The sequence below is a fragment of the Mesoplodon mirus genome (genome assembly GCF_964341445.2).
Source record: "Mesoplodon mirus genome assembly, chromosome: 16".
NCBI lineage: Eukaryota > Metazoa > Chordata > Mammalia > Artiodactyla > Ziphiidae > Mesoplodon > Mesoplodon mirus.
Window position 1 is genome coordinate 77,469,226 of NC_138992.1, and position 20,315 is coordinate 77,489,540.

At 54.7% G+C, this 20,315-nt stretch overlaps 1 long non-coding RNA gene across 1 annotated transcript; it reads right to left on the reverse strand.

The window, feature by feature from the left end:
* Positions 1 to 437: 437 nt before the first annotated feature.
* Positions 438 to 2,670, reverse strand: LOC309791712. Its single transcript, XR_014291547.1, has 3 exons — positions 2,413 to 2,670; positions 2,054 to 2,170; positions 438 to 1,173 (listed from the first exon to the last, which is right to left on the reverse strand). It is a non-coding gene; the product is annotated as an uncharacterized lncRNA (long non-coding RNA).
* Between the last annotated feature and the right edge of the window lie 17,645 nt (positions 2,671 to 20,315).

Genomic DNA, 20,315 nt, shown 5'->3' on the forward strand with positions numbered 1-20,315 from the left:
ACCCCCTCTGGTTTGCAGTTCCACATCCCTCATCTTTACTTTGTTCCCCAGAATACACCACTGGATCCATGTCCTACGGCACTTTTTCTCCCTGAGAACCTCCCAGCCTCTGTGCCCCAGTTGACTCAGATCCTCATGGGCCGGGGGCAATGTGAGGGGATTGGGGGCCCCTAAACAGGGGCCCAAATGAGCTGCAAGCCCGCCCAGGCCCACACCGCAGCCTGGACTCTGGTGTTCCACAAGACCTCGTGACAGGGCCTTTGTGGTCTGGGGTCCACACGTCCAAGAACCTGAGGGCTCAAGAAGCACAAGGCTGCTCAGAGGGACAAGCCTTCCATCGAGACCACACAGGTGGCAGGAGAGAGAAGCTCCTCGTCGGGAGGGTCTCATGACACACGAGAAAGTATTTATCACAGCAAGTCAGCAGACCTGAAGTGATAGAACAATCTTCTCAAGTAACTTATAGAATAAATATTTTAAAATTTTAAAAATAGTTTTAAAATTTCAAAGAAAGAATAGAATCCACAGAGAAATAAGATACTTTAAAAGAAGAGTAGGTAGATTTGAAAGAACTCTTGGGGAAAAGAAAACAGGAATTAAAACGTAGAATTCATGGTTAAGCCACGTTAGAGGTGGGTGAAGAAAGAATTGATGAGCTAGAATGCGTGTCCGAGGACGTCACCCAGGACCGAGAGATGGAAGGAGACGGTCATAAAAAGCAGCGTCGTCAGCCCCGAGTTGGAGTCCAGACCCTGACACACCTGGGAGGGTTTGCTTGTTGCAGACACAGTTCCCATTCTGCTGTCCTTACTCACAGGGTCCTCATCTGTCGGGGTCACAACGTGCCCAGCTGGAAGTGCCCTCCTGCCTCCCTCAGCGAAGCAGTGACCTAGGGGCCAGCTCTGTCCAATGAGAAGCAGGACTGCCAGCCGAAGGTCCCAGGATTCTCCTCCCAGCTCCTCCCATGTGGCTGTGGACACAGCCGGAGCTGGCATCTCCAAACACATGAAGGATGAAGCAGAAAGCGAAACGGGATGGGCCTGCCGTCTTCCAGACACTCCGTCACACGAGAAACAATGACTGCCTCTCCCTCATTCGGGCTGCAGTCGGGTTGTGTTTCATCTGATGCATCTGGATGCCATCTCTCCGCTGATAAAACGAGATCAGAGGAGGCTGGGGGGAAGGCATGGAGAGTGGAGGTAAGACAGTATTTTACAGGGAAGGTCCCCGAGAGCTTTCAACTCCAAAGGAAAACACTCAGGGGGAAGAATCTCACCACATCCACCCAGAAAGGTTAACAAGAAATCCACGCTTCGCCATGTTCAAAAGACGAAGGAGAGGAAGAAATTGTCCATAGTAGCCACGGAGAAGAGATGCTGCAACAGGAGCACATTCCTCAAAAGAAAGACACCAGAAGTGGACAGGGTCCCATCTTCAGGGTGTTGTGAGAGAATGATTGGCCCGAATTCTACGAGTAGCTAAACTACAGGCTTTTTCAGATGAGGTCACGGGCCTTCACTGAAATAACGGCCAAAGGACTTACATTAAAAAGGTGGGAAATGAAGCCAGAAAAATGCAGGAAGCATGCCTGACCGAGACACTGAGAGGCATGAGTAAATATAAATAATGGTTAACTCCAAATCATAGAGGAAAACCTGTGCGGAAACCCGACCAAGCCGGCGGCTAAAGCAGCTGCCCTCTGCCGTGTTCTTTCCAGCCCATGCTGGACTCGGTCACTCTACACACAGACGTCCTGTCTGTCTCCAGGTATTATTCTAGGAAGCGGATCACAAAGTCAAAATACCAACCGCAGGGGATGTCAGGCCCTAACGGGGCTTTCTCCATGACTTCTGGGCTAGAAATCTTTGACAACCAACATAATTTCAGCTTACAGATTCAGTCCAGGGAGAAATAATTGTAATTGACACCGTATAGAAGTTGGATCAAATATATGCCTGAAAAAATAAAACCTGTGGTACCTCTGACCTTCAGAGACCACCCGTCTTTGAACTGTCCCTCCTCCATCTTATGAAACTTCCCCACGTACACTCACCAAAGTACATGAGAACAACCCAGAATCATAGGCTCGCCCACCGAGCCCCTGGTCCTGGTGCCGGGCCCTGCTAGGCATCGTCTGCCATGGCATAGGATGGGATGGAGACTCGCTTCACTGCATTGTTTAAAATAAATAAAGTCATGTATCCAAAACCATATAATATTCAAAATCCCTACCTCGTTTCTCAAAAAGTATTCTTTTTCTCCCTCCCTCCCTCCCTTTTCCTCCCATTGCATTTTAAAACACGGGGTTACCGTCTCACTCTTTCTCAGTTACTTTCCTTTGGTCTGACCATTTCCAAACGTGAGAGCAAGAGTCCTGTGGATGTTTCTGACATTTGTCAAATGCCGCCTCACCTAAAATCCAGGCCAACTCCAGCCGCTCTGTGGGAGAGGTGATGTCATTGTCTTCCTAAATCCAGCCCCTAGTCCCCAGATTAGAGAGTTTGAATCCTTTGAAATATGCTGGGGCCTGCCACACTGTTCTCAGGAGAAAAATCCTTCCTTTCCTCTCTTGCAGGCCCAGCCTGGAATGGAGCCCTGAGCCCCAGCGAGTTAACCCGTCCTGGTCACATTCCGTTCCCAGGCCGCGACGAGGTGGTCTGGGAAGCGTCCTGGCTGGGAGAGATCACATTGCTCAACCCAACCGAAGAGGAATGCGGTTTCCGGAAGGTTCCAGCGAGTACATGGGAATGGCACTCTGAAGGCCCTGGCTGGAGGCGTTGCCCTTGTGAGAAGCACTTCCAATCCCCCACGGAGCCCGGCTTGACAGCAGGCCTGCCATTATTATCACGGAGGGGAAGCAATCATTCACGCGCTCGCTGCTGCAATTTGGATGTTTATAAGCCCCGCCCACTCTGCAGCCCTGAGGCCAAGCGGTTTGAAACGGAGCTCCCCGGGGAAAGAGGGGGCCTCGGTCAAAGCCACTCGGCGATTTCTGCCCAGTCTCTCTGAGGGTGAGGAATAGTGACTTTTTAAGTGATTTGAGACCCTTCTTAAAAGTTGGCCTCTTTCTCCCTATATGCAATATATAGCCTCAAACGTTTAACAAAATTTTCCCCTTTTGACCACAAGATAGAGTTCCAGACGTGGGCAAAGGACTCACGTAATAAGAGCTCATGGTTGGGGGGAACTTAATACAGTAATCGTGTGTTCAGGAAAATTTTCTGCAATTGCAGCTCATTTTTTTCCCTTGAGTGAATCTGCTTTATTTAGAACGGCCGAGGCTCCAGCAGCCCCGGGGCTCCCCTGCAGCAGCCCGAGTGCCGGGGCTCCATGTGGACCCACTTCCCAGCGGTCATGGGTGGAACTCCCTACACATGGGTCTCGTGGTTCCCATGCAGGGACAAGATGATTTCTTTCTAACTGTGGTTAAACACACAACACAGAAAACTTACAGCTTTTAAGTGCCCGGCTCAGGCGCATGAAGCACATTCACGCTGTTGTGCAGCCGTCACCAACCTCCGTTCCCAGGACTTCCCATCTCCCCAAACTGCCCCTCTGTGCCCGGCAAACACGAGCCCCCCCTCCCCCTTCTCCAGACCCTGGCACCCACCCTCTGCTTTCTGTCTCTGTGAGTTTGTTTCTTCTAGATATTTCCTATACATGAAATTATAAAATATTTGTGTTTTCTACAAATATCGGCTTATTTCACCCAACAAAATGTCTTCGAGCTTCATCCATGCCATAGTACATGTCAGGATTTCATTCCTTTTTATGGCTGAATCATAGTCCAGCGAGTGTATATACCCCATTTTGTTTATTCATTCTGCAAAGTTACTGGGAGTTTGATAGAGATTGCATTGTATACTTTGGGTAGAATTGACATATATTATTCGACTTATTAACAATAAATTGTTACTTTAATAATATTGTCTCCTAACCCATGAACACAGAATCTTTCCATTTGTTTCTGACTTCTTTAATTTCCTCTAGCAGTATTTTGTAGTTTTCAGTGTACAAGACTTTCACCTCCTTAGTTAAGTTTTCCCTAAGTAATTTGATTCTTGCTGATGCTATTATAAATAGAATTTTCTTTTGCAGATCGTTTATTGTTAGTGTATAGAGACATAGCTGAAACTTTGTGCGATGGGGATGATTTTTAACAAGTGTTAATAGGTTAGGTATCACCAGGAAATACCCCTAGAAACAAAGAGTTACAAAGCTTTGCTATATTCATCTTGTTTTTTTTCCAGTTTTAGTGAGATATGACTGACATACAGCACCATGTAAGGTTAAGGTGCACAGAGTAGTGACATGACGTTCATATACTGGGAAATAATTACCAATTACTTAACATCTATCATTTCATAGAGATACCAAAAAAAGAAAAAGAAAAGAATACTTTCTCCTTGTGACGAGAACTGTTAGGGTTTCCCCTCTCACCTGCCTGTACACCACAGAGCAGCCCTAACTGTAGTGCCCATGCTGGCATCACGTGCCTGGTCCTTGTTCACCTTGGAACTGAAGCTGGTACATTTGGACCACCTTCCTCCACGTGCCCCCCGCCTCTGGTGACCACCAGTCTCATCTCTTTTTCTATTAGCTTGGTTTTCCTTCTTTTTTTTGGTGGTGGTTTTGGGGTTCGGGTTTTGTTTTGTTTTTAGATTCCACATGTAAGTGAGATCACACAGTATTTGTCTTTGTCTCTGACGTATTTCACTTAGCATCACACCCTCAAGATCCAATCACGACGTCACAAGGGGCAAGATTTCATTCTTTTTCTGGCTGAGTGATATTTCAGTGTGTGTGTGCGCGCGTATCACATCTTCTTTATTGATTCATCTATCCATGACACTTGGGTTGTTTCCCTGTCTTGACTATTGTGAATGATGCTGCGAGGAAGAGATGTATTTTTGAGTGGGTGTTTTCATTTCCTTAGGGTAGCTCAGGAGTGGGATTGCTGGGTCATATGGTGGTCCCCGTGTTAAGTCTTTGGGGGTCCTCCGCGCTGTTTCCACAGTGGCTGCACCACTGACGTTGCCACCGGCAGCGCCCGGGGTCCGCCTTCGCCCACATCGTCGCCAGCGCTCGCTGGCCCTCAACTCTGAGAGGACAGCCATTCTGAGCCCCGTGTGCCCTCCGTCTTTGCCAATGTCTGCATTTTGGTCCCCTGAGAGCTGGGACCAAAGACCTACTAAAGGCCAAAGAAAGAAAAGAGACAAAGACTGTCCTACACGAGAAGCTAATCTCTAGGGAAAAGCCTGGGATATTCTTTTTTAAAGGAAAGAGGCTTTGTTCTCTGGTTGAGAGGAATCACCACTACAGGTGAGGATTTCTCCATTTACTCGTGGACCTCGTGCGTATCTGGCACTGTTTAGAGCAGTGAACAAAACAAGAATCCTACCTTCCTCGAGCGAAGAGTCTGTGGTCAATACCAGGAAGCGTGCACAGCATGTCAGATGGTGACACCCGCTGTGAAAGTAACGGGGCAAGAAGAGAAAGGAGGAGACCCCCAGAGGGCAGGTGCACAGTCAGAGCCAACCCAGGACAAGTGACCCTGTGGCGCACCTGGAGGGGGCAGGGGGGCTGGAGCCGGGAGGGGCCTCGTGCGGCAGGATGGTGGCACGGCCACCGCGGGTGACCCAGAGGGCTGCTGGCCCCGTGTACCTGGGCGCCCGGCCAGCTCGAGTGGGAAAACCTACATAGATCAGGGGGGAGTTCAGTTTGCATCCCCCTTCCCCCCGTTCACGTCCAGAAGCGCAGGGCACCCAGGCCCACAGATTCGACCTGCTCTGACTGCCGCTTGGGCTCCGCTGCACCGGGTGATGCAGCCCCCTTGGCTCCGAGGTCCCAGGTCCAGTTTCTCCCTTACATGTAGGTTTCCCAGTTGAGGGGCTGCAGTCCCCTCTGCGAGACCCAGCCTTAGAGAGGACCCATCGTGGGGACTTCAAGGATGCTGGGGTCCCCTCACAAGCCCACTCCTCACGTCGTGGGGAAAGCGGGTCTCTGGGCCCTCTCAGGGTCTCTCAGGACAAATCCCCCCCAACCCTCCAGCCCCCTGAGCCTCTGAGCCCCTTGCTCCTATTAAACCTGGGGGCCGGACACTCCCATTCTCTCGCCGTCAGCCGGCTTCTGTCCCCAGATCAGCCAGCCAGGCACAGACCTCAGGGCCCCCGACTTCCCGGGCTGTGGATTAGGTGCGGGGTCCCTGCTCAGGGGCCCCATCAGGAAATTCAGCCTGACCCACCTCTGCTCCCTGCAGCCTTGTCCCAAACCTCGGGATCCAACGGTCCCCATTCTCCCTTCCTTCTTGGAGGAAAAGTCTGCTGACTGTGAGCACGCTGGGACTGACGGTGGAGGGACCCGACTTCCTAGATCTGGTGGAACACGGGGAGGGCAGAAAGGGCAGGGCGTAAACGGCGCAGCGGGGCAGATGGCCCCTGCCGGATGCCTCCCATGTGCCCACGCTGAGCGCCTACTGTGTGCCCACGCTGAGCGCCTACTGTGTGCCCACGCTGAGCGCCTACTGTGTGCACTAGGTGGTGCTGCAGACCAGTCCTGGGAGTTGGGCAGTTTGCTCCATGTTTCCAGAGGACACCAGGATAAGGCAGGGACACGACAGGGAGCTGGCGACAGTGGGACCGAGTCTGATCGGTTCCAAAACATTTCTAAGTAATCGGTTGTTTAAAACCCAGAGCCTGTAGACCCTAAACGCTTAGTGATGCCTCCTGGGTTTCCTTGTGCCCGAAGCACTGCCTTTCGGGGCACCCTCCTCCGTGCCAAATCTGAGTCTGAAAGGTTAATGAAATAAGGCAAAGAGGAAATCACCTCCAAAATCGTTTCAGAGCTCAGAAAATTTTCATTTTATGTGGGCAGGACAACCAAAGTCAACATTGTTCAATTAAATTATGACTTTTGCAAAATTGCTGACTCATAGAGATACTGCACATCTTCGGAGAGAACATGTGAATTCTGGGGGAACAGGCCTGCCTCTGACACGGAGACTCTGCCGGTTCAGACTCGCCTCTGGGCGTTGTGAGACGCGGGAATCTGGGAGGCGAGAGTGGCCACGGCATAGCCTTTTTCCAGAAAGTGTGAGAAAAACTAACAGAAGCTCCAAGTCAGGGACTAAATGGCCAGTAAGTTTTAAAAGACCTGGGATTAAGGGTCTCCAGGAGAAAGTAATTCACGGCGTATACTCCTTGGGGGCCCCTCGGCTTTCAAATTCAAGTGGCACAGTGGAATAGCTGTTACCCGAGTTCAGGGTCCGGACGTGCTGAGGGCCAGCCCAGGTGGGCATCGCTGGCCTGTCCTGACCTGGGCCCTGCAGTGTGCTGTGGGCACACAGCGGGCTCAGCAAAGATCTTGTCACCACCTTCAAGGAATTATCTCAGCCCCAAGACCCGGGAGGGTAGGTCAAGAATCTAGGATTGGACATGGAGTCCACACACTGAGCATTAGTCGTTTTATCATTCAATAAGGAAAACTCTCCATAAACAAAGAAGACATAGAATAAGTGGCTTGCGTTAAGGACAATTATTTATATGTTGTGAAACGTCTGAACTCTGTCCCCTGAGAGCAAACTATCTTGATGTATTTCTTTAGCTTTGCTGAGAAAAATTCCACAATAATAAACATGAGATGTCGGCCCTTTTTACTCTCCAGCAAAAAGAAGCGAGACCGCACTCTGGCTGCCTCAGCACAGACCCATGTGTGAAGGGTAAACAAACAGCGCTTTAGAAAGCGAGGGGGGTCAGGCAGTGCCTTCCCAGCCCGCTGCCCCCCGCCCTGTGGACCCCGAGCAACGTGGGAATTACAGGCAGGCCCAGCCTCACTCATTTTATCCAGAGACCCAACATGACACAGGCTCAGCATCTACTGAACGGCTGGTCCGCGCCAACGAAAATCAGAGCGGCTTTTACTCTTACTGATAGTCACTGACCAAAACCTGTGGGTCTGTTTGCGCATCCAAGTTCTCCGCGAAGCCGAGGACCAGCCTCACAGAGTCCAGCCTCAGAGCCCGCACGGCTTCCTCGTGGGGGCTGAGCGTTCCCACTGTCGGCAACGCGCCGGGTGTTGATTCCATCCGGCAGCAGAGGCCACAGCCCACGGCGACCCCGGGACATGCGTCTGCTCCGCGGTGGGTCAGCGTCCCCCCAGGGCACAGAATCAGTCAGGATGACCCCCCGAGTCCAGGCACAGAGCGTCCCTGATGGCCGAGCCTGGACCCCAGCCAGCCCTGGTCACTGCCGCCCAGACCCTGACCTCAGGAGCCTCTGACTCCCTTCCCACCCTCTCCAGCCCCCGAGAAACTGGAGAGAAAGAGCACGCTTTACGGGAGACGTTTCACCATCTGTGCCTCTGGGGTTTGTATGAATTCTGAAAACTCACGACTTTTGCTCACAAATTCACACCAGCCCATCGCGCAGAGGAAGGCCTCTGTCCCTGCACCCCTGGCCCCTCCTGTCCTCCTCCTGCCCCCATCCCCCCTGAGAACTGCTGTTGATTCTCACACGCCGAGCTCTGACATCCTGCTGCCCAGAGGCCGAGGTGGGCATGGGGCCCCAGCCCGTCACAGGGTCAGCGTGGGAGAGTGTGGCCCGGCTGCAGCTGGGCGGGGCAGTAACTAAAGTCACAGGCTGTGTCTTCTCTTCAAACACCGCAACGTGCCACATCCCTGGCTTCAGATGCCACAGCGCAGTCCTGAGGTACACACGCCTCTTGGGGCCACCGTCTCCCTGCAGCAGGGGCCCAGCGTCCCCCAGGAGGCGGTGAAGACCCCTGACCCTGAGCTGGAACAGCAACCCAACCTGCGCCTCCAGGAAGCCCCGGGCGCCACCCCAGTTCTCCCCAGGCTGCAGGTTTCCCCAAGGGCAGGAGGGACATGCCACCCACCCTCCGTGGCAGTGCCGTGCCTCCCTACAGGCCACCAGGCCCCGCCACGGGCGCCTCAGAAGGACCGGACCAGAGTGGAAAGCCCAGGGGGTGGGGTTGTGGTCCACCACAGCCTCTGAGGAACATCTCTCCAAATTGCTTTGATGCTGTATTAAAATGAGCGCCAGAAGATGCTGCTGAGAACACCCAGGAAACGGCTGGAGGACTTGCTGGCTGGGGGAGGGGAGAGATAGGGAGCGGACAAGGACCCACCACCAAGGCACAGATGGCCACACTGTCTGCAGAGAAAGCCGGACAGCATGGGCATCTCACCCAGGAGCTCCGCTCCCTGCACTGGTCTCAAGAGCAGCAGGCCAAGCACGTGGGGCCTCTCTTCCCAGGGGAATCGACAGCTTTGCTCCTGATGTAGCAGCTGTGCGGTCACTCGCTTCCCTTCTGTAATTCTCCCTCCCTTGTATAGTACCCAGGCGCTGCGCTCCGCGGCCCTGACGGGTGACTCGCGGTCCGCTCTAGCTGCCCGGAGGTGCTGGGTCTCCAGGAAATCAGTCCGATTCCCAGCCCAGCACCGTCATTCCCTCGACTTCTAGAGACAGGGCCCCCAGCACCGATCAGGGTCTGCTGCACAGCCCTGCCACTTTTTCCCTTTCTCAGAATGAAAATAACCACGTAGCAGGGAGGCCTGGGGGAAGCGAGGGCCCACTCCCAGCCCAGCCAGGAGCCTGCGGGCTGAGCTATGACTTCCTCTCTGCACAAAGCACCCCGACCCTCCAGTGAGCACAGCCTCTGAACACAAGACAATAGAAAGTGAGACGCTGCTTCATGACTTTTCCATCTTTGGCTCAGACTTGGAAAGGCTGTTCTGGGCTGACTCTTACAGGAAACACCAAAAGCCTCAGGAGAAATGGAGCTCCTGCGAGGTTTCCAGCCCAACTTAACCGGCTGTTTGAGACGTTTCAGGCAGGTTTCAACCGAAGATGCAAACGTGTGGGTGCTTATCTGAACTGAACCCAAACCTCTGGAATTTTACACCTCACTCTTGAAAATCTCGCTGCGTGCTGTGACCTGCAGGTCCGGGGCACTGTCTCCTGGAAGTCAGAGCCACCTTTGCATACACCTGTTCTGCCCGGGGTGTTGGGAAGCCTCCTTCGACTTGGCCTGTGACTCTCTGATTCCCTCTGTATGGTCTGTGCAACCACCAAGCTTAAAAGCAAGCCCACTGGAATGCCTCGTAGTTGGAGGATCATAGAAGGGCTTTATCCTAAATCCACCTGGAGCAACTCAGAGCAGGTATCAGCTAGAAGGACAATTAGGGGGCAAGTTATGCCAGGAAATTCTGCCAGTTTTTACCTGTTGCAGCTGTTGGGAAATAGACCTGTGCTTGCTGAAAGCTTCACTTGTACCTGCATGCAGGATGTGAAGGGAGGGCAGGTGTTTGTAAGCCAGCTGTGCTCTTGACAATGCTCCCCGCCTCACTCACAAGGAATGCCTGGTCCTCAGACTCTTGCCATGGGGGAGACGCCCCGTGGGCCTTGAAAGCCTGATGGGGGGCCAGTCATCCGGGGGGAGACAGCTCACATGAGTGAGCGTGGATTTCCACAGCCGACAGGCTTTGAACCCTCTTTATTTGAAAGCAACCAGCTTCCGAGTTTTACTCCTAATGCCTCTGTGTGCCACAGTGGAAAAGGAAACGGACCTGGGAGCCAGGCCGGGGCACCTCACCTCCTCCTCCGGGGCTGGGGTCTGCCCGGGGCAGCATCTCCGCCGCCGGGAAAGGACCCCTCCCGGGAGCAGAGACGAGAAAGGAATCCACTGAGCGAGGCTGATGAGAAGTGAGCCCCCGCCTCGCGCCGAATCTGACTGCACAGAGACGCTGAGCTAGGGTTCGGATCAAGGGGAAGCATCGCTCTCACCCTGCCCCACGCTTGAGGGCGACAGATCAGGCGCAGGCAGCAGGGGCGGCACCTGTATCCTATGCGCTGGGTCCCGACGGGAATGGAACAGAGAGTGGACGACTTCCTGATGGAGGGAAATCTCCGGAGGGCTCTTCCTGTGCAGCCGGCTGCCTCCTCCTTCTCTGGGTTGGAAGTGTGGGTGAGACGGGGCCCCAGAACCTTCTTTCCCGCTGGGCACGCACGGCGGCTCCCGTGAGGAATCTGAGACCCAGGTGTCAGCAAGCATGCTGCGCAGGCGGAAGCCCAGGTGGATCCTGCCCTTCTGGCCATGGCTGCGCCCCCCCACCCCCCTGTACAGCCCCAGGAGGCAAACCGCCGTGTCAGGAAGCGGTCGGCTGTTTATTCTCGGTCTGTGGTCCGCGGGCCCGCCCATGCGGTCAGTGTTGTGGTTTCCCCTGGAGCTTTAGTCCACAAAGATGCCATCGATAACAATGCCACCTTACTGCCACTTCCCCTTCCCCCGAAAGACTTTTCTAGAGCCATTAGACGACCTATAAACACAGCTCAGCCAACTTGCCTTCTGGCATGAGCACACAGAGGCCCAAAGCCCACTTCCTGCAGTCACAATGCAAAGAAAATAGTGCAAAATGCTGGAACTAAGCCATCCGCAGGAGGGTTTCACTTGACCTCCCCAATGATGCTCAGAGTTGTAGGAAACAGAGGCAGGAAAACAGGAGACCCAGACTCCCAGACAGTCTGAACCCACGGATCACCTCAGAAAGCAGGCGGGTGTGAGCGCCGTGGGCGCATAAGCACAGGCCCCCCGGGCCCTCAGCAGAGCACGTGTCCCCCATGGGAGGACTGCCGCCCGCCCTGCCGTGCCAGTTCAGGGGCAGCTGTGCCACGGAGGCTCCACCCACCTCCTGCCCTCGGCTGCTTTGATTGGATGGAAACAGCACGTGGACTCCAAGGAGCCCTGGGCCTTGGGGGAGGGCAGCCTGCGGCCGAGCAGCCAAGTCTGAACCAGGACGTGGGTTCCCCGCAGACAGCGCTTTACCCTAGGGCTTCAGGGCCAACGCGTCTACTCGTAAAACCTTAATTAGCGCCTTGAAATGGTGACAGCTCCGTGAAAGGGGAGCCGTGCGTGCAGGGATCCAAGCCCACCGGCAACAGCGAGCGAGGACGTCAGCTTCCCTGTTCCCAGGCTTCCCTCCACCGCTCCCCGCTCCCAAGGGAGGGTGCAGGGTGCTCGGAAGCCCCAGGCTTGCGGGCTTGCTCTCCCGTGAGCGCTGCATCAGCGTGCGCATCTCTGAGCCACTGGGCAGCACCCAGGCCGCAAGACTCCACCGCCGTGTGGTCCTCTGTGTCTCCAGGACTCACCCCAAGCCCTGAGTCTCCCACGGCGCATCTCCAATGGGCCATTTGCCAGTGGCCTTGACCCGTCAGTGGGTCTCAAGTGGCCTTAAGGGTCTCCCCCACCGTGGGTGGACAGGTCCACTCCCTGCCCTCGGCCGAGACGAGCTCCTCCAGGACCACAGCCTGCTGTCGTCCAGGGCAGTTGGCCCACATCACCTCCTTAAGCCCATAGGGACCTTATGGGGCAGCGGACACCGTCACCTCCGACGTTACAGGTGAGAACAGAACGTTGAGGTCGGGCGCAGGTCACACAGCAAGGAAACAGCCCATGTGATGGCCAGGCCATCGGGTGAAGCCCCAGTAGGGCTGAGGGCCCGAGGCTGTGCACCACCACAGCATCCACAACCCAGCCTGGTGGCCCTCCCGACCCGAGACTCACACAGACCCTCCTCTCCTCTGGACCTTGACCCCGCCCAGAACACGCTACATTTTTAACAGGGAGCTGAAGAAATACATCAGGTACCTAAAGTCTTTCGTTGTTGATTTGCTCTCACCTAAAACCTAAGAAAATCGCTCACATGCAGAATTCCAATGTTCTGAAAAATTCTGCAAAGTGACATCATTTACATTTTTTTCCAAGGCAGTATACATTCCTCTGAGTTAAAAGAAAACATTCGCCCAAGACTTAGAAACCTGAGTGGAAACGAATAAATGCTGCTTCTGTGTCCTGTGTACATTTTTCATTAGGACTTGACTTTCAGAGAAAACTCAGTTTCAGCAAATACTTTCTCTCCTATGAAGTGAGGCTGGAACAGGAGGTGTCGATGGTGAAGCAGAAGAGGGAACTTGGCTCATTTGCTCTTTTACAGGGAGTTTTAAATGACTTATCGAAGCTATTGATCACTAAAGTATTTTAATTTCTCCATGAATTTCACTTCCTGAGTTTTGCTCATCATCACACCAGCACGTACAGCTGTGTGCTGAGCTGGGTCACGAGATAGTCGTGTCTTTCCCATCATGACCGCTTCCTGGACCCTGGGCGAGAGTCGCTGTGACAACCCTGAGTCCAGGGGGCTCCTGGCATGGCTTTGCCCCACGTGCCCTGAGCCCTGGCGGACGCCTTCCTCTGATTAGCTGCTCAGCGTCTGAATCTTCCCCCTGTTCGGGGCTTGAGCCCCACTTCCCCCAACACAGCCCCGGCGCCTGGTGTCCTGCCCCGCAGCCGGGCCCTGGAATCCTCCTCCTTTGTTCCCGTTCACTGTTCTAGACCCACTGCTCCAGCTGTACCACAGCATTTGCTCATTTCACCCTCACGGCAACGGGTGAGGCGGGCGCTCAAACCATGCCAGGTCACAGGCGAGAAACTAAGGTGCAGAAAGGGTAGGTTCCTGACCTGAGAGGGCATGGCTGGTGCCGGTGTCCACACCCAGGCCGTCGGACTCCGAGCCCAGCAACTCACCCGAGCAGCTCTGGTGGGGCCGTCACCTGGGTCCACCTCACCCAGCGGCCCTCCTTTGTGTCAAGCTGAGGCCCAGGGAGATACAGGCTCAGAGCGTGGGCTCCAGGAGTGGCTGCGACCCAAATGCAGCCCTTCAAGGCCCCCAAAGACCCTGCACCCCTACTCTGCTTCTGGACAGCGAGCCTGCCCTTTCCCAGTGGGGCCCTGGCCCCTGCCTGGGTCTTGAACCCAATACAGAGGGTCAGATGAGGTCCTGCAGAGGGCCAACCCCCAGGAGGCAGGCCTCCCGGCCATGGGGGACAAGGAGCCCACCGCCCTGCACCTGCCGCCGGGCCCCGGGGCTGCGGCTTCTTCTTCTCGTTTAAATCCCTCGTTGTTTCCATACATCTCAGACTTCTGGACCGGCGGGTCTGCATAAAGGTGCAGTGTTTCCCCTTCACAAAGGCAGACTGTGTTCCCCTGCGCATCAAGGCAGGGGCACCGACACCTGCTGGAAACAGCCTTTCCTCTGAGACACGTCTGCGCTGCCCGCTGTCCCGTCCTCTGACTCGTCCTTCCGCGACCCTGGGAAGGGTTGCTACCACACCCTGCTCCCCATGCCACCATGCTCCCTTCAAAGGTCAGGCCCTGGGGCCCCGGGGCCGCGTGTGGGGAGGGGCTCGGTGACACAGTGACACTTCAGAGACTGGCTTCTCCTGGTGAGGACGAAGGAGGAATCACAGGGACGTTTTCCTCCCCTGGTTCCCAAACGGCTCCTTCTGCTTCGTGCTGACTTGTTGCCCAGAAAAGCTGCTGATGGTTTTAAATGATACTTAATACAAAGGAGGAGGGGACAGGGAGCTGGGGGGAAATTCTCACTTTTGGTTCCACCTCAGGGGGCCTCCTGAGCGTGTCTGATTTGGAGACTGAGCTCATCCAGCAATTTCATGAGGGGTTGGCTTCAGACTCCGGTGTCTTTTGTGCTTTTGGGTACAAGGCCTTTTAGACGAATCAAGGCAGGTGAAAAGAACCCTAATCTTTCAATCCCTAAGGTAAAATAAGTCATAATATTTTTTTCTTATCAAGAGTTTCTATATTGTAAGTTTTCTGTAATGTCTAATATACTCTAAAAACATATTATGTAAATGTTATGTGTTTGCAAATTGGAATTCTTCATTCTCTTTCATTTTTGTCACATGATAGAAAATTTGTGTTAGGTGAGTTGCATTAGGCAATTTAGAATTTGTCTCATCAACTGAAACGTTGAAGACTGTATTCAGGGGAAACTAACAAAAATCCTTGTGTCTCACCAGAGTTTGACCCCATTAATATTTGAAGTACCACGTGGAGGTGTCACAATGGCTCTGAAGATCAGGACGGGGCCCCCGGGGACGAGCCCAGCACCCCGGCCTCGCCTTCTCCCGCCTCAGGGCCCGGAGGCACCTCTCAGAGCAGGCGCAGCCCACGGTGACCCCAAGGTCCCAAGCCACCTGCTGGAAACCTCGGGGAAGTGGGTTTTGTGGGGGCGGGGGGAACTTCTGCTCCACGGGGCCTCCAGGACTGGGTTCCAGGGAGCATGCCGGTCACTCTCACTGCCCCCTGACGCCGGCACTCACGCCTACTGCACTGCTTCATCCCTTCCCTTTCAGTTCAGAAGGGAAGTTATATTTAAAGTTTAAATACAACGCAGCTGTCCTCAAACCGCAAGGCTGCGTGAGGGAGGGCCCGGGGCCAGGCAGCGTCTTTGGAGACCTCGGGCAGCTGGGGTCGGGGGAGCCCACCTGGCCGCCCCCGGGGCCTCGCACCACCCCGTGGCCTCAGACACCTCCCGCGAGAGGGGCGCAGGGGACTGTGGTGCTGCCCGCGGGTCGGGCCCCGGGGAGGTGGCCTGGACAGCGGCGGGCTGCAGCAGCGGCCTGTGCCCTGAACAGGGTCGGCGAGGATTCATCGTTCAAAAACAGAGAGAGAGAGAAAGTGCCCCAGGAGACGCTCAGCTCAGGGTCACTGGTGAAGCCTGTTTAAGGGGAAAACGGCCAACTTTCCCTCAGGTTTGTCATAAAACCGATGGCTCTCTCTAGCTTCTCCGGGAGCCATCTCCCACGGCTAGTGTCCCCAGGTCCCTGCGTCCCCAGTGGCCGAGGCCGTGCAGGTGGAGGACCCCTGCTGCCACTCCCGGAAAGGTGGGGTCAGGGCCGGGGGACCCCGTGTGAACTGGGGGTTGAAGGATGTGGATGGCAGCGGGGTCCCCCTGTGTACCCCTCCCCGATCCCGACCTGGGCTGGGAAACAGGCTTGTGGGGGGGTGACAGGGAGCAGGGGGACACGGGCCAGAGGTGCAGACACTCCCGAACACAGCTGTCCCAGGTCCCCCAGGACCACGACCGCCCCCTCTGCCGCAGGTCAGGGGGTCAGGGGGCAACCCTCTAGAGGTGCTGCTGTGGTGTCACCAGGGCCACGTGGCCCAGCCGGGTCGGACTGAGCCAGGAGAGCCTGACGCGGACCAGCAGGTTCCACGGGCCCCAAGGGCCTGGAACCATCCAGGGGCACGTGCACCTGCCCGCCTGCTCTCCTGGAAACAGCAGCGGCAAAACAGCCCCCGGGATCTGCCGGGCAGCCTCCCGTACAAGTCCCGGCCGACTCCAGGGCCACCGGTGGAGACGCACGGTCAGAAGCCAGGGAGTGCCGGCTGCGCCCCACTGGTCTGGACGTGCCGGATGCAACAGGAGACCCCGGCCCAGCTGGGCCGAGAGGCTGGGGGCCCCTGACCCAGCCCAGGCCCTCCTGGGGGTCTCCATCCCAGAGCACAGCCCTGCACTCTTGTTGTGTCTGTGCATCGGTGCAGCTGGGACTTCAGGGTTATACGACTTTGTGTGCCCATCTTCTGTGTACCCTCTGCTGTTCTATGAACCCCAAGCAGGCCTGCTTAGGGCTGGTGTCTCCCCTGCACATGCCCTCTGACCAGGGGCGAGTTTAGGACTCATTCAAATGTGCCTTGAGGGGTGCGACCTGCCCCTCTCACCCCAGACACCAGCAGCCCTGACCCTCCTGCCAGCCAGGCCCAGGAGCCCGGGTCAGAGAGCTATGCCCACAGCCCCCTGGACACGGGAGTCCATTGGTCCACATGTACAAGCTGCTGACTCTGTGTGAAAATCCCATTTTTACTTTACTGATGGTAGAATTGCTTGCTTTCAGAAGAAACAGAAGACATTAACTCTTGCGGGAATAGGTTTATACGGAAAACTGAGTTAGCAAATCTGTTTTGTTGAGAGAAAGTAAATTTATGGGGCTGATTTCCTTCAAACTGTTCAAAATACTCAAAGGCCCTATCTCTGTTAACCAACGGTCTAGAAAAATCTTTGTTTTGAGGACAAAGGCATTTCTGAGCTCCAAGGATTTTAAACAGCCCATCTGGCTTTTCCATCCTTTGCTTTGAGTTCCTACCCACGTAACATTTAATAGGAAAAGTGAAATCGAACGAGAAAGTATTTCACAGGATTTCAGTTGAGCCTCTAAGGGTTGGCAGACCTATGCTGAGTATCACCAAATGACATCTGCTCTCAGCACCCCATTTGTGACTAGTCTACCAGGAAAGCGGGAAGGTAAAACAAGAACAGACGTTTTCTTTCTAGACCCCGTTCCTCGCACCAGGGCTGGTGCCCAGGGCTGACCTGAGACCACGGGGATGGCTCTTTGGGCGTCAGGCCCCACTTGACTCATAAACTACCTCCTGATAGGTGTTCTGGCCCCACTTAACACGTGAGGACACAGATGTTCGGGCTGATTCAATCCTTGGCCCGAGTCACACAGCGGACGCGTAAGTAAATCCGGGCTTCCTGTTTCTGTGCTGAGGGCTCTGCCCTGACACGTGGCTCGTGATTAAAACTACAGGACTCATCGAAGGATGCTGACCCTAACCCTAAGTCAGCCTGAAAACACCCCACACGCGTGGGCCCAAACCACCCGGGCCTCTTCGATAAAAGGACAGATGACCAGCTCCTCTCCAGAGGGTAGGCAGGGCTTGGGGGGCCGGGAATCACTGACCTGCCTGAGGCGAGCTCTGCCTGTGGTCCGACGGGGCCACCGCTGGGGATGAGCTTGGGGAGGACCGGCCTTCTCCTCTCGTCTGCCTGCTACCCGATACCTCGCCTGGCATGTGGACTGCTTCATACATGTTTGTTGAGCAAGACTTACTAAACCCAACCCAGATCCTCAAAAAGCCACTTACTTAGAGCCTAAGGAGCATCGCTATGGACTGAATGTGTGTCCCTCCTCCAAGCCCACTGTTGAAGCCTCACCCCCATGTGATGCATCTGGAGAGACCATCTCCAGGGGGAAGTTATGTCCACATGCCGTCACCCGGGAGTTAGGGCTTCAGCAAGTGTGTTTGGCGGGGAGGGGACAGGAAAAGGGGGACGGGGGACAATTCTGCAGCTGCAGCCGCCCCAGAGCAAGGCTTCTGCACCCGCTCCCGGGAAAACCAAACCTGAGGTTTCAGGACATGCTGCTCCGGGCACGGGCTCCTTCTCACCAGGAATCAGCCTCCCCCATCAGGGTCTCACGAAGAAATGAAGATAAATACAAAGAGGAACAAAAATGTGCAGCAAATACACCCAAAATATATGTTTGAAATTTATTTTGTTTGAGTAGAAAAGGAGGCCGGGAGGCACCAACCAGCCGAGTCATCACTGGGCAGCCCCCCCTCGTTGACTGGCTGGCCCAGCCTGAGCCCCTGGGAGCTGAGCCCGACGTGGGGTCTGGCCCAGACGCGTCGGCTCTGTGGCCTTGGGCCATCTAAGTCCCTTAGCCTAGGTTCCTTCACTCGTAGAACAGGGAAATTAAAAAGTACTTATTCCATGGGTTTCCTTATGAGATTTTAATAAGATAATTCATTTAATGGTGCTTTGTAGAAGTCCAGGATCTCAGTAAATGTCAGCTTTTCTCACAAGAGCACAGCTATTAAAAAACAGAACACAGTGTAACCAAAACAAAATAAGGACCCAAGCCCCCACACACTTGGTTTGTTTGAGGAGGGGTCTGTCCCAGGCTACTTCTCAGCCAGCTTGTTGGGACCCGACCAGTGTACACAGATCACGTAGCCATCACAGGAAAGCCGGAGGATGAAGAAATTCACATTCTACAGACAAAAAGGGTTTCAGCCGACGTTACCCTGCAGAGGCATCACGTTATCTCACTTGGGTCCTTTTCTCCAACACACGTTCGAACATAATAACCAAACGCACTAGCAGCCCGAGTGCCCGCGAGGCCCCGCGAGGCCCCAGAGGCTCCGCCCTCCCCACCTGCACCCCTCAGCCCAGGGCAGCCAGGGCCCCAACCGCCGGAGGCCGACTGTGTCTGGGATGGGGCATTCCGGCTGGCGCTGGGCGGCGTCTTTCTCGCTGAGACCCCCTGGAAGCCCCAGAAGTGTGGGTTCTCAAGGCAAAGGCACGTCCTCTCCATCACGGGCCAGCTCAGAGGCCCCAACGACCCAGAGCTGACCCTTTGTCCCAGCGACGCGAGTTTGGAAGAGAGCAAAAAGGCTCCCCAAACGGGGCGTTCTCCCCACACTCTTCTGCATTTTCACAGGACAAACGGATGCCTCACGGACCACGAGGACAGCCTCACACGTGCACAGGCTGGGACGACCTGAGGCCGGGCCCCTACTCGGAGCAGCATGGACGCTCTGGGAGGGCAGAGGCCTTCGTCTCATCCTGGCTCCATCCTCCGCAGGATGTTTCTGGAAGGTGTTTGGATCTGTGAGTTTGTTAAACAGTCATGGGGAACAGAGCCTCCGCTGCATCTGATCCCAGGACAAGAGGCCCCGGAGTCCGAGGTGGCCACACGGCCCTCGGGAAGTGAGAGTTCAAAGCCTGGCAGGTGCCGAAGCCAAATTCAACCCCGTGAACCAATTATCTATCTGCACAGACCGGGCCGGCTTCGTGGGAAAAGCACGGTCCACACCTGCCGAGAAGCTCACCCGATAAGCAGGTTCCCCCGCCTCGGACTCGGCCACCAGGTGACGCGCGCACAGCAGGTGAGGCTCTCAGCCCAACACCCTGGGAAACATTCTCACGCTATCGACAGGCAGGGAAGCTGGGCTCGCAGCCTGAGTCCGTCCTGAGGAATGACATTTATTGGGGCAAGATGCCTGATTAATCGCAGTACATAAAAGCAATCACATTTAATACTGTTTCATAAAATGAAAAAACACATAGCAACACAACAAAAAACTGGATGGTTAGACCATTCTATTTTCTTTAGAGCATTTTTTTTTTTGAAAAGTAGGATCATAGGAGCAGGCAACCTAAGCCCTGTTAGGTTTCTAAAGTAACCAAGTCATCCATTTGGATTTTTTTAATGAGCCTCAACCAAAGAATCTGGGGCCTAAAAGAAAGCAGGTCCTTGGCTGCTGTGCCACCTGACTTCTCTTGTGTCCCTCATGGTGGGCTTTTCCAAGAGGCAATACGTAAATAGGACATATTATTTCATTACACATATGTTATATACATACCTGTATACCTAGACATATATGTACATGCTATTTAAAGAGAAAGAGACTAAGATTGGCTTCAATAGCGCTTTGAAATCCTCCCCTAGGGGGGCGCCTGGGAGGGGGGGCTGGAGGCAGAGACCTGAGCCCCCAGCCGCCTGCTCACTAAGCCCCTTTTCCCAAAGTTCCCGACTTCTTCATCTCCTGACAGATTGCAGGACGAAATCATCAACCATTACATCTAACTGCTC